The sequence below is a fragment of the Lygodium microphyllum genome, chromosome 12 (assembly GCF_053477565.2).
Source record: "Lygodium microphyllum isolate KBCC chromosome 12, Lygodium_microphyllum_v1.1.10, whole genome shotgun sequence".
Classification (NCBI taxonomy): Eukaryota; Viridiplantae; Streptophyta; class Polypodiopsida; order Schizaeales; family Lygodiaceae; genus Lygodium; species Lygodium microphyllum.
In genome coordinates this window covers 2,915,149-2,930,497 of record NC_141146.1, presented here as the reverse complement: position 1 = coordinate 2,930,497, position 15,349 = coordinate 2,915,149, and the positions used below count along the sequence as shown (strand labels likewise).

The 15,349-nt window shown below is 43.5% G+C and overlaps 1 protein-coding gene across 1 annotated transcript in view; it reads right to left on the bottom strand.

The window, feature by feature from the left end:
- LOC148027403 (uncharacterized) overlaps positions 1-10,278 on the bottom strand; it is a 44,669-nt gene extending 34,391 nt beyond the window's left edge. The window contains exon 1 of the mRNA XM_087689084.1: positions 10,265-10,278. The gene's annotated coding sequence lies outside the window, so the exon portion shown is untranslated. The remainder of the gene's footprint in view (positions 1-10,264) is intronic.
- Between the last annotated feature and the right edge of the window lie 5,071 nt (positions 10,279-15,349).

Genomic DNA, 15,349 nt, shown 5'->3' with positions numbered 1-15,349 from the left:
ATTAAAGGCCTAGAGACTTCAATTTTAGTCATTGAAATTGGGACAATTTCAAGAGATTCAAGTGGCCATTCAGCCAACAAACATTTGGGGCTGAATTTATCACCCAATAAGCACAATTGAAGGCCAATTCTAGAGTAAACCAATGGACAAATTGGTTTGAAGGCTTACTAGACATTTATGACAACAAGAGGCAATTGAAGAGCGAAGGAGATTCAAGGAATCTCATTGTATTCCATCTAGATTGTAATTCAAGATAAAGAAATACTACAAGGGGTGCCATTTTTGGGACCGACATGCTATCCATTGGCCAAGATTAAGTGATAGCAATTGCAATTTCAAATTATGTGAATTTTATGCTTATTGTAATTGTTGATTAATTGTCGATTAATCAGATCATTACCACCCTCTCTCTGAGAAGGAAGGCTGGTTTCATTGTTTCATTGCCAATATACGTTCAACTCCCTTGAGTAGGTGGGCCTTAGGCACTTGTATGCAAGTTAGTGAAATTGCATATTGCTGAAATTGTGATCAACTGAGTGCATTTACAGCAAGCATGTCATCATACAATGATTTAAGTTCAAGTCATGATCATCCTTCACCATTGGAAGGTACACAAAGCAATAGAGAAAATGCAATGCCTAATCTTGGAACGGGCACGCAGCCCAGGCAGCAATGAGAAAATGTGGGTTTAGAGCAGAAACCAAGTCCTTCTAGGCCTGTAAATGTTGATGATCAGCAAGAAGATGAAGAATTTGATGAGTAGTTCAAAGATAATTTGAGAAGAGCACTTGATATGTTCGCACAATTGGCAAGGATCCTCAATTTAGTCAGTTTTTAAATTCTTCCAAAAAGGACAACAAGGGCAAAAAGAGAAAGTCAGTGTGATGGTCCAGCCATCGAAATCCTGCGCAAGACACTCCATGACCCCATCCAGGCTCCCAATGAGCACTAGACCCCCCGTGCTGTATCGCGACGTCACCAACTCAACGTGACATGTAGCACGAACTCAAGATGACACGGAACGTGCAAGAGAACTCAAAGAAAGCACACAAGTTTGTAGAATGGCCCACATAGTTACCAGGAATAGGAAACGGGAAAGGGAACGGGACCCCCTAGAACGGGGGGGAATGCTTAGGATTGGGGAACGGGAACAAGGGGAACGGCATATATATATATATATATATAAAATTCAGTCACACATTGGAAATGCCCCAAATTTGGGAACATTGCAGCCAATGCCATGCCCCAAATCCTTGCTGAAAAAAGCCCCAAACTTGGGGCAATGCTTGATCTGAAATACACCAAAATTGGGGACATTGCAGCCAAGTCCAATGCCCCACATCTTTGCTCAAAAAGCCCCAAATTTTGGGCAATCCTTTTAGGACATTGCAGCCAATTCCATGCCCCAAATCCTTGCTCAAAAAGCCCCAAATTTGGGGCAATGCTTGATTTGAAATGCCCTAAAATTGGAGACATTGCAACCAAGACCAATGCCCCAAATCCTTGCTGAAAAAGCCCCAAATATGGGGCAATGCTTGATCTGAAATGCCCCAAAATTGGGGACATTGCAGCCAAGTCCAATGCCCCACATCTTTGCAGAAAAAGCCCCAAATTTTGGGCAATCCTTTTGGGGCATTGCAGCCAATTCCATGCCCCAAATCCTTGCTCAAAAAGCCCCAAATTTGGGGCAATTCTTGATCTGAAATGCCCTAAAATTGGAGACATTGCAACCAAGACCAGTGCCCCAAATCCTTGCTGAAAAAGCCCCAAATTTGGGGCAATCCCTGATCTGAAATGCCCCAAATTTGGGGACAGTGCAATCTAATTCCAGGGAACGGCTGCTGGAACGGCCCGGAACGGGGTTGGAAAGGGCAAGAACGGGGGCTAGGAACGGGCAGGAACGTTCCATGGGCGTCTCACTGGTAGATACATGCCGGAACACGTTAATCCGTTCCTAAGGCCCGGAACGGGCGTTCCCTGTTTCTATGATGGCCCATCTTGAGGGCAAGAGAGTATTTACAAGGTAAGCCGAAGGCACAACGAGGGACCATGTCACGGGTGAGGGTGGAGCTATCAACGCGCATCCAACACGACTCAACACCGCAAGATGAGGGAGCTAGGGATACTCCCTCACACACACCCCTCCACATGGAGTAGAGAGACACAACTCACTGCCATCTCAAAAATCGGCTTTGACTCAGATTCATGCTTAGTGTCGGGGGTCTTAACATGCCTCACTATCAAGGCAGTCAATTTCTGCCCACTAGGTGCCATGCCCAATAACTCTATACAAATGTGGAACATGGACTTTTTTAAATTGCACTACATCCCACCCACTGACTCAATTGACAAACGTGGAATGGAGACGGGACTGAACAAGCTAGAACTGACTTTTGACTTTATTGTGCAGCTCAACCATGCACCTGCTGACCATATTTACAAGCATAGAGTGGAGGGTAACCCGGTTAGAGCACGTTGTGCACTCATGCTCCAACTTAGGGCCAAATAATTTGAGTGTGGCGAACTACATGCGGACCAAGACCCCGCACCAAGCTTTCACTTTGAATGCCAAGCCCAAAATGCAAGGGTCCAGGCAATGACACCCTGTGGGAGAAGGCCCACCTTGGCCACATCTATCAACCTACTGTTGATGAAGAAAACAACATGCAACGACCATGGGGTAGCCACATACTGCGTAGTGTAAGAGGTGCACTTTGCTTGAGACCCACCTCCCCTTGAAAAGAATTAGGCCTTAGTTGCCCGAATATTCTTTGAAGCACGCCTCTTTCTCTTCTTGCCTTTTGTGGCTTGGATCTTCATTGGCATGCCCTTCTTAGCTTTTCTCATGGTGCCGTTGGAGGCATGGATCTGACTTGAAGCTCTTTCACGTTGCAACCACTCGACCTACTAGGTTGCAGCATGCCGCTTGGCCCTTCTCGCAATGTTCGTCTCTTAGCAGATTAGTCAGTTCATGGTTGAATCTAAACTTGCGGTATAGCAAGCTGGGCTCTGAGATTATTTAGGCATTTTATTTGCTATCATTTATTGTGGTTTGGCATTATTTGCAGCCAGTTGGCCAGCATTTAATGCTGGCCGACCAGTCATATTTTTGGCATTTATTTGCCCTATTTATTGTCAGGCTCCCTCCTCCTCATTCATTCATCACCTGACAATTCTTGGAGAGAGGGAGCATGTGCCAGTGCCTCCACATCCAGTTTCGTGTTGTATTTCAGCAGTTTATTACGGCTTACGTTTGCGCTTCCATTGCTGCACCACTTCTAACACCATCTTAGATTTCAAGATTTGTGTTTCTGTTGTATTTTCTTGCTGATTTCAGGCCTGTTTTCACCCTTGCTAATCAAGCAGCTGCTGCTCCAACCAAGCGCCCTGTTTTGCCTACGTTTTTGCTGACGTTAGCATTTTACCGCCTGTGCATTCGTTTCAGCCTGTGTTTTGGTGTCTCAGCATCTCCTCCCGGCTGGGCGCTTGCATTATTAGGCCGTTTTTGCTGTTTTTGACTGATTTTTTGACTTTTTACAGCAGCTTTTGTCTTATTTTGGTCAGATTTTGGTTATATTGTATGTTAACTCTTGCTTTTTGCAGTCTGTGTGCTCGTGTTTTGGCTGTGTTCCCTCTCCCAATACCTTCTTTTCTCTACTTCTCTTCTCAATCCTCTACAGATGGCCCCTCCATGCACATCCGCTACTAATACGCTACATGGGGATTCCCGTGAGGCTCTTGCCGCTTCAGAGAGGGGGTTGAAGACAAAGAAGTCGAAGGCCCAGTGTTACCACTAGGGCAAGAAAGGTCATTTAAGGAAGGACTACAAAGAGTTAGCAGAACCCAAAAAGAAAAAGGAGCACAAGACAAAGCGGGATGCTAACTCCTCCAACGAGTCATCGACTGCCTCAGTTTCCAACTCAGCTCCTCCGGCCAAGGCGAAGTCCAAGGTGCGGAAGGGATCTTCTTCTTCCGATCATGGAAAGGGCTTAGTGGCCCCTTCCTCAGCTGCTTTCTAGTGGTGGTGATGAGGTCATCCCTCGCGACTCTCCAATGCCAGAGAGGGATTGTGAGAGGGTGGTGAGATGGGGTCATCCCTCGCGACTCTCCAATGCCAGAGAGGGAGTGTGAGAGGGTGATGAGGTCATCCTTCGCGACTCTCCAATGCCAGAGAAGGAGTGTGAGAGGGTGGTGATGAGGTCATCCCTCGCGACTCTCCAATGCCAGAGAGGGAGTGTGAGAGGGTGGTGAGATGGGGCAGTCATGCCTCATCTATATTTCTATACAGATGCACATGATCCAGGGAGGGACATCCTTGATGCATCAACGGAAGTCTGGCAGGTACAAATCCTAGAGCTGGATTTGACATCCAGGTTCATGATGGACTCGTTCTTTGACAAAGAGCAGGTGGCTTTCGTCTGGAGCTCACATGAGGGGACACTTTGGTGGTCTGGCCAAAGAAGGGGAATTCATGGTCATTTATGCGTTGCGGCACTAGTGACAAGATAGTCACGTGTGATACTTCAGAGGCATTGTTGGCAGACATTGAGAGCTGCTATGATCTTCTCTATCTTCAGGAGCTGGTACAATCAACATCGACATTAGGTTCTCTTCGAGGCACCTTGGTGGTGGCTTGCGCACCCGCTACTTGGGTATCCATGGTTCTACTCTGGTGGACATTTTCATGGTTGAGTCTATACTTGTGGTACAACAGGCTGGGCTCAGAGATTATTTAGGCCAGTGCCTCCACAGCCAGTGACTCACATTGCATCTATACTGTCTCATGTCTTGGTATATGGATTCCATTTCCCGAGCATACATCTAAGTTCTCATCTACAATTCTCATCTACATTGTGTTCTTTCTTTCCCTTTCTCTTTTGTGTTGTATTTCAGCAGTTTATTATAGCTTATGTTTACGCTTCCATTGCTGCACCACTTCTGACACCGTCTCCCTCGCGTCAAGAATCCTCCCCCGCTTTACACCACTTAGTTTTGAAGAAGTATGGGGGAGTTTTCTGCTGGACTGAGTTGTACGGGGAGCACATGAGGCAAGAACGAACCGCACAACATGCCTAGAAGTTGCATGCCATTTAGCCTCCCACGTGAGATCCATGTCTCCCGCATTAAGTACCCTCACCCTCTTTGAGCCGCATACCTTGGGAGAGATAGGATGAGAGTACCAACCATGATTGGTGGACTGGTGGGCTGAAGCACTTGGACACATGATGACTTGATGGGTTGCATCAAACCGCCTTGCCTGTAAAGTGAGGGCCATTTCCCTCACTACAATCACCTTCGAGCCTCTATTGCCCAAATTTATCCTTGTCATGCACAAGAAAAGAAGGCAAGGCAGGCTTCAAATGTATCCGTACATGCCATGCCCACATGAACTTTTAGGCACTTGGTGGCCAGATCAAACTCTACGGTCCATGTCGAAGCTAGATGAGTCCGATTCATAGCATCAAACCTTCTAGCTTGCATTGCAAGGGCCATGTCCCCCGCCATAGGCACTTTGAACCGGCCCTCAATGGCCTGATTGAACACCTCGCCCTCTCCTTCATTGCTTGCTCCGTGACAAGCCAGATTCTCTTGGAATATTCTAGAGGGTGAAGCCTCCTTGCTTCCACCTTGGTTTGATCTTGTAGCCATCCAACTACTTTAACTTCCCCAAGTAGGTTGCATCCCTTTGGCCCAGAGACCGAAATGGGCTTGATTGCCCACGTGGGCTTTCTTGACTCCTGCACCTCCCTGAAATTCACCTTCACGTTGAGCAGGGGCCCCATCTCATCCCATAACTCAGCCACTTGGGTTCCATTCATGAAGATCCATTCATCATGGTCAAACCACACTCGAAGCATCCCAGCACTCCCAATCAAATCACCGTGTGAGGGCCTGTCACCCTCTAAATTGGCCATTGCTCCGCATGCATACTCAATGTACAAGGGCTTCACCCTCAAAAATCAGCCATTTAAGTACAAGTAGTCGACTCCTTGTCAAGCTCATAGCAGTAGGACCTCACTTCCTCACGGAAGCTAACCCGTTGTCGCCCACTCGCTGACTCGGATCTTGATGGCTTCGAAATCAACTCCTTTGTCTCATCCTCCACCCCAGTAACACAAGAAATTCGCAAGTTTCCAAACTTTCCTTCTCTTCAGGCAGCCCTCACTGGCTTCCATCTTCTCATCTCTACCTTCCCCTCCAACACACTTGGCCGTTCTTTTATACTCTCGGCTCAAGGAGTCTTCAGCACACACATCACTGCTCATCTCTTCAACACAAGGCACGTTCATTTATAGTCTCATAAACAGGGTTGCCCGTTCGTTTATCCTCCCAACGCAAGGAGTCTTCCACATCTTCTTCTATTGACATATAACCATTATCATCCTCTTCTGCTGACCAATACTCAACATCTGAATACTCAGTCGTTCCTTTAACCTCCCGGCTCAAGGAGTCTTCCAAACACACGTCTACTCAATTCGTCAACACATACAGCCGTTCTTTTATCCTCCTGGCTCAAGGAGTCATCCACGCACACATCGCTCACTCGCTTCATTCTCACCACCTAGCTCATCAACTGCAACATCAACACAAGGTAAGTATGGTCCCAGTTCATTTAAGCTCGCTGGGCTAGACGAGCACTCCCACACATCTATATCAACGCACAATAACTCTTCATTCTTCTTCAACTCAATATTTGGCCCATTGGCCTCATTGGCACAAGAATCTTCAAGTGGTCCCAATTCATTTAGGCTCACTCGGCCGCACAAGCACTTCTCCATTTCCACTCCAACTCGCTTCATCACTTCATTCCTCTCCACTTCAGCATTTGGCCCATTAGCCGCATTAGCACAAGGAAGAACACGTAGTCCCAGTTCATTTAGGCTCGCTTGGCCAAACGAGCTTCCCCTTACTTCCACTCCCACACTCTCCGCTTCTATCCTCTCCAACACATGGGCAATATCACCCCGCAATGACACATTCCGATCAAGCAGCTAGGACTTTTGGCCTCACTTGCCTTATCCACTTCTTCTATCACGACCCCATCAAATACACATTTCGGCCCACATGCCACCTTTAGCACAGGTTCCTTTGACTTCAACGTAACATTCGCATTCTACTGTACTTTGGCTCCCTTAGCCTCAACACGAACTTGACTTGAATTTGGCAACTTCACCGAATCACGCGTAGCATCATTCCTTTGCACTCTCACTGGACTTGGTTTTTCACTTGGCACTCTGCCACTTGCATTCTTGGAAGCACACGGCCCAATTTGTTTAGACTTGCCCCAGGTGTGCAGGAGTTCTTCATAGCCATATCAGCATGGGAGGCACTCTTGGCCTTGGCACTCTTCATCATGGCACTCTGCTTCATCCCCTTCTCCACTACTTGCATCAAACTCTTAAGTTGGGCTCTCATGGCCATCTTCGTTCTACTCCCGAATCTTCTGATTCACCTTTTGACTCCTCATTCTCTTCATCTGAATCATCTTCACTTTCTCTTCTAACACCTTTGTCAATTGAATTTTTGCTAAAGCCCTCAAGGCGTTTCCCATCATAGCATTCACACTAGGCCCTTTCTCCTATTCATCACTTGACTCTTCATCACTTGACTTCTCTTTACTTGACTCCTCTTCGCTCTCCTCAACATCTTCATCATCAGAACTAGAGCTCGAACTCGGCTCTCTCCACTTGGTTGGCAGCACAGGCCGTCTCAGTAGCATCATCGCTTTCCTTGGCATAGGCTGACTCTGTGGCACATTCACATAACTGGGCATTGGTTGTCTCTACGGCAACTTCACTTCTAACTCAAATCTCTTCTTCTCCATCTCCTTTCCTCTCACATCAACACTAGACACCTTTCTCTTCACAACATCCATTTCTTTCTTCACCCCCGGGATCCCACTAGTAGCAATGGACACATCAAAACCCAAAGCAATTTTTCTCTTCAACTCATTTTCTACATCAAGGGCATTCCACTCGCCCATACTCAACATCTCGCCAAACCACTCCTCAATCTCCTCATTCACTTCTCTCAACTTTGTCTTCAACTCATCTTGTATTCCTTCAATCATCTTTACCTTTGTCTCAAACTCATTTTTCACTCGGAATGGGACATTTGCCCTGTTTCCACACACATACTCCATCTTACTCCTCAAACCTCGCACATCATATTCCAAAGCGAAAAAGTCATCCAGAATGCTTCTTTTTTTTTTTGTAAAGATTCTTCACCACATCAACTCTCAACTCAGAAACGATCATCCTTGAAGCTTTCTCAACACGCCTCAACCCAGACTCACCGACACAAGGGTTTCCACACGCCACTCGTGAGGGCGGCTCTAAAACTAAGTGTGATGGTCCCACCTCAGAATCCCGCATAGGGCACTCCCACGACCATGCTCAAGCTCCCAACAAGCACTATACCTACCGCACTACATCACCATATCGCCAACTCAACACGACACAGCACGAACTCAACACAATACGAAATGCACAAGAGAACTCAAAGAAAGCACACAAGTTTGCATAATGGCCCATCTTGAGGGCAAAAGCTCATATTCATAGCAAGAGAGTATTTACAAGGTAAGCCGGAGGCACAACAAGGAACCCTATCACGGGTGAGGGTGGAGCTATCAATGTGCATCCAACACGACTTGACACCATGGGATGAGGGAGCTAGAGGTACTCCCTCATAGTCATCCTCTAGAGCTTCGGGACAGTAAGATGTACCGGAGGAAATGCCAAAACCATCTCAAGATGCTCCCAATGTTATCAATGAGCAAAAGCAACTAGTGCTAGTGGGGCAAGACATGCAAATGCAAGGCCATCTTGGTAGTGCCAATGCAATGGATTTTGGACAGCAAGGCATGCATGCAAGTATGGGGCAGCCTAGATAATTTGATGGTGGTATTATATTTGATGCTATGGTGGGTCAAGCACCGCATATGGGGAAGCATGGTACAACATCATGTATAGATTTTGAGATCACCTATAGCCTATAACAATTTCTATAAATAGTTCTATCAAATTAGGACTTGCTTTTCATTCTACCAATGGAACAACACTAAACACAGTTGTACTCTAGCATTGTCCCATCATATAGTTATTCTTAGCTTTGTTTCATAGGCCACTTATTTTAATATTATCTTCACCTTACTGATGATGAGATAATATTAGACATGAATGTACTCTGAAGTTTGTCTCATTTCCATAATAACACACCCTTACTAACTTTTTCAAGGCTACCACTACACCCAATACCTAAAAGCATACCCAAATTGATTGGTGGTTCTACCACGTGGAATCACTTGAGACAAGGCCACTAAGAGATGTAAAGCATGCCACCCATGGCCCACTAGTCCACATCCCTGCTCAAGGCAACACTAGAGGATACAGACGATACAAGCATGTCATTGAGCAACTCTACCTCAATGCTTCAACCTATCCATGTTGGATAGACCTATAAGAGGTAACTTGAGATGATATTGATCCCCATACCAATTCCACATTGTATTTGATCCCTCGTGCCTTTTTAGTATTTTTAGTTATTTGCTATTTCTTAGTTAGATGTTTTTAGATTATGGTTTCTTTATTCTACTTGGGAAACGTGATAGCTCCTTGGACTTCAGATGTATCTATTTCTGTCTCATAGGCTGATTTGGCCTTTTGTAAATGTTCACACACACACTCTCTCTCTCTCTCTCTCTCTCTCTCTCTCTCTCTCTCTCTCTCTCTCTCTCTCTCTCTCTCTCTCTCTCTCTCTCTCTATTTATTTACATGTACACGTGAATATTTATGCATATAACCAGTTGTCAGCTTCACATGTACACATGAATATTTATGTATATAACCAGTCGTCAGCTGGACGAAAACGTTTCAGCTTCCAATGTAAGTGAAATCGAATTGCAAGAAAACTGCTTGCTCGCAAGCACAATCAAACAGCAACCATAACTCCTTCTAAAGGTTGTACATTTTCTTGTGAATATGGTTGAGTTTCTTATGGCTAGCAATTCAATCATATCTGTATTCAGATTTGAAAATTCATGTCCCCTCAATGGTTAGCCACCCACTATACTCAGAAAACATAATTCTGCCCCATGGCAATACGCCTTTCATCCTGTGCGTGTGTATGTGCAGGGTATTGCCCTTAATTTGAGCATTCAAATATCTTGGCAGCTTAATCAATCAATCCGGTGGCAGTTACTTGACAATACAGATTCGCAGGTTGACAAAAATAGATAGAAATTCACCCAAAAGGCTTTCCTTACCTTCCTCAGGATCGCATGTTGAGCCTCGACACGAATTTACAGCATCAATGCCAAGCACCCGTTATAAAAGAAAGCGGTTATATAGAATTCAAGACGCGAAGGTATCTTCCTGGCCAAGAAACTCGTTCTACAAATGTTACTCTTCCATCTCTACGGCCCGGTACATCCGACAAGTTACAAAAAGCACTCTCAAAGGAAAAGGCAGGTGACAAACTGGTGAGAGAGAGAGAGAGAGATGGGTGGCACCAACCAAATAGGAACTGGATAAGTGGGTGGTGGCAAATAGGCCAGCAGCACCAATCAGGCGAGTGACAAATTGGGCGGCAAGGAGTAAGGCAACAATGGAGGCGAGAAGGAGTGGATGGCAGGCAGAAGCAATAGATGATGGCAGCAATAGCGAGGCGGCAATGATGGGCACGAGGAGCAACTGACTGTGGAGGAGACGGCAACCATATGTACACATACATATATAGAGAGAAGGGGGAGAAGAGGGAGCGAGAGGGGAATCGGGATGAATGAAGAGAGAGGAAAAACTAAAAAATAAACGATAGAGAGAAGGAATGAATGAATTTACGAAAAAAAAAAGGAATGAATGAAGAGAGAGAATAGAGAAAAAATTATTGGAGAGAGAAGGAAAATAAGAGGAGAGACGCTAAAAAAAGAGAGAGAGAAAAAAGAGGGGTGATATGGAGAGCAGAAAAATGAACAAAATAAACTAAATGAGAGTGAGGAGAGAGAAAAAAGGAGCGAGAAAGAGAATGAATGATTGAATGAAGAGAGAGAGAGAGAATGGAGAGAAAAACATTAGAGAGTGAGTGAGAGAGAGGGAAAAAAGGAATGAAATAAACTAAATGTGTGTGTGTGTGTGTGTGATTTATTGAGATCTATTGAGAGAGAGAGAGAGGAGAGACACTGTGAGAAGAAAAGAAGTGTGTATGTGTGTGTGTGAGAGCTCGAAAAGGAGGAAAATAAACTAACAAAGAGAAAGAGAGAGAGAGGAGAGGAGAGGAGAGGAGAGAGAGAGGAAAAAAGAGGAAAAGAAAAGAGAGAGGGAGAGAGAGAAGAGAAAAAAAAGGAGGGATAAAATAAAAGAGAGGAGGAAGAGGATAGCAAAAGAAGTGAGAGAAGTAAACTTAGCTTCCCTTGCAAGGGCACTTTGCAGAGTAGGTTTCCACAATAGCGTGAAGATGCCATGCATTTATTCTCCTACAAGCACGAACAACCAGCCCTTTCCTCTTGCATGCATGCACATAGTGAGAAAGAGGCCATGGGAGGAGAGTGAGGGAAATGCAAAGAAGAGGCAACCGTGTGATGGCCAAATGGTGATGAACTTCTTGCAAGTTATTAAGGATCCTTAGATCAACATGATTGAGGTAGAGTGACATCTAAAGGTTGAACCGAGTAAAGTGCAATTAGGTGTGAAGGAGTGCTCCTACCATAGGGAACAAGGTATTCAAGGCACCACTATCCATCTTGTTATCAAAGGTTGCCAAACACTATATTGATTCCCCTAATGCAAGGGGCATCCTCTTGTGGAAGAAGAATGCCACAAATGGTTCAAAGCAACCTACTAGCTATTGCAAGCCACATTGGTGTGGTGTTGTTTCATCAGTAAAGGATCTTATGTGGCTTTGGTTGGATCCAAAGGGAAGAAATATTGGATTCTCAAATCTTCAGTGGACTATAAAGGGAATCTGAACAACTTGAGGTACTAGAGCTCATTGATGCTCAGGGTTTTGAACTACGTATTGAGGTTTTCTTCTCAACATTCATGGATGCTTGCTACCTTTCCCAAGAGAGTGGTCACTTTGATAGGGCATGCTCGAAGAAGATACGGGTCAATGATTTGACTCCAACACAAGACCTACAATAAGAGCTAAAGAAAGAGTGAGAAGCTTCAAGATCCAACACTACCACAAGAGGCCAAGAAAGATCTTCCAGGCACCAGCAAAGCTCAAAATCAAGCAAAAGAGACACATAAGGATCCACAAGGTAAGGAACATCAAAGGAGGTAGGAGATTAAGGACAAAGAGCAAAAGGCTAAAATAAAGAATAGCATAGGAATGGGCAAAGAGAACATTTTTCCACCTGCAAACTAAGGCAATCGTAAAGCATCTAAGGCATCAAGCAAGGCCCCCCTTAAGCATAGCACACCCACCCTTAGTGGATTGCAACTTTTATGTAGCCTTGGATGATGAAGGGGCCTATTTTGAATATGTTGACACAATCTTCTAGCATGTATAAGGTATCAAGCTGACTTAAGCTTAATACCTAGAATGTATGAGGCTTGGGAATGAAAGTCCATAAAGATCTATGTTATGGAACTATTAGATAGAGAAAGCTTGATATTATTGCCTTGCAAGTATGATTTAGTCACCCTTGACTATCAGCTGCCATGATGCTTGAAGATTATCACATCTCTTACTAAACAACATGGCAAAATGAAAGCTATTGTTGGGAGGTTGTGTCATGAGTCATGTGGTAGGGGGACTTGCTTGAGCTATTGCATCGAACATACACAATACATAAGAGACGAAGCTCACTCAAGAACACAAAGAGATGGAGACCAAAACGTTTTTTGCTGGTTTTTCTTCCTTATTTCTCTCACAATACAATGTATATAAAGTATAGATAAGATATAATATAAAGGAAAGTGACCTTCTAAGTCAAGTAATGTATAATTGATGACTATACTAATTGACCGGTGCTATAACTATGTCAATTATAAGTAGGTATAACTAACCAAATATAATAAGTGGTAATTTAGTGGCCATGAGAGGATCATAATGACCACCAACATGCTAAGTATAGATGTGCAGACCTATCTTACTAGGTGGTCCATTATAAATGTCCACATGTGTTGAGCTTGCCATCTCAAAACTCCCCCTCAAGCTCAACTACATCTCTATACTCTGAGTAAGGTTTGAAATTTTTGAAGCTTATTTGCACCCAATGCCTTTGTGAAGTGTTAGTTATTTGATCTTGTGTGGTGTTGATATATACCAATTTTATCTCTCTTACAAGTACCTTCTCTCTAATAAAATGGTAATGCACTTCAATGCATTTTGTCCTAGCATGGAACATTGGGTTCCTAGCCAACTATATACTGCTTATGTTGTCATAATCTCCTTGCACATCGAAATCACCAAATACCTTTTGCAGCTATACCACCTCACATGCTATCATATCAACACCTCTATACTTAGCCTCTACACTAGATTAACTAGCCATTGGTTGCTTTTTGCTACTCCAAGTAATAGTTGCACTACCAAGGAAAAACATGAATCCAATGGTAGATCTTACTATAAGCCCAATTTGCATTTGTGTACCCAAATACCTATACATCCTTACTTGCCTCCTAAAAAAGTCCATAATGCAAGGTGGAGTTCACATACTTCAATATGTATCTAACTGCATCCAGATAAGGCTTTCTAGTACCTATATAAATTGACTCACAAGTCCAATATCATTGCTCAAGTTTGGCCTTGTGATGGTCACATAAATCAAACTCCCTAACTATCTTCTTGAACATAGTAGGGTGGTTCTATCTTATCCCCAACATTAGCACTCAACTTCACATTTTGCTCCAATGGCATTGAAAGAGGCTTACATATTGTCATATCATACTTGGATAACATATCCAAGCCATATTGCCTTTGTGACAGCCATACACCATCAGCACATCTAATTACCTCAATACCAAGAAAGTACCTCAACTCATCCAAATCCTTCATCTCAAACTTTTGCTTTAAAAGGCCCTTAACATTAGTAATCCCACTATCACACTCACATATAATAATCAAGTCATCCACATGGATGATTGTGATGACCAAACCCACATCACCCCCTTTGTCACATAAAGTGAGTGATCTCCATCAGAAACATAAAAGCCAATGTTGACAAGATACTCTTCTATCTTGTCAAGCCATGCACAAGGTGCTTGCTTTAGCTCATAGAGCATCTTCACATCCATTTGTTATAAACTCCAATCTTTGGCTATTGCCAAAGCAATCACACATCTAATAGTTGCTATCCTAGTAACTAGACAAAATGTCTCTTCATAATCTATGCTATATGTTTATTATCATATAAGTATAATGGTGAGTTGTAAAATGCTCAAAACCAAACCTTCTAGTAAGGTATCTTACCATGTTGACCTATGTACCACCGGATTACTCAATGGAGCCTTACCATGTGCTCTCTTTACACCTGGTGTCTTGATTGAAGGAATACCAAGCTCATCATCTAAACTCTCTACACTACTAGAGTCTCCATCAAGAACCACATGACTAGTAGATACATTATTACCATCTAACACTTTCTTCTTCCCTTTCTCATTATCTACCACACTAGTAGATGCACCTAAAGATATGGGACTACTACTCAGTTTCCTAAACCAAGGATTGATTGTAGATCTACTATAGATTATATCTCTAGTCCAATAAGAGTCCATGATTTCTACTTTTTTGTTTGCACACGACTATCATAATCATCAACATCATCCAATGCATCTCCACCAAATGCATACCAACTACTCATCTAATAAAATATAACATCCATGCTCACCCAAAACTCACCACTAATTGGGTTACAATAATTATACCCTTTCTACTCAGTAGAGTATCTAATGAAAATACATTTTTCAACCTTTGGGTCCAATTTCTTCCTCAACTCATTAAGCACATGAATATACATAATACAATCAAACACTTTCAAGTGTGATATATCAAGTTTCTTGCATGTAAAACATTCTTAAAGAGTAATACCATGAACTGCAATTGTGGGAGACCTATTCATGATGTAGACAACAGTATGAACAACCTTAGACAAAAAATGCTTGGGTATATTTTTTTCAGCCACCATCAATGGACATACAACTTTTGAAATATGTTTGTTTTTCTTTTGGCACTTCCATTTTGTTGTGGGGATATACCTGCATGTAAAGTGTTACTTTATCCCATGAGACATCAAAAAATCACTAGACTCATTCGAGAGGTATTCTTCCTCTCCATTCAACCTCAAATACTTAACTTTCAAGTATGTTATTGTTTCAACAACAACCTTGAAAGTTTTGAAGTGCTCAAA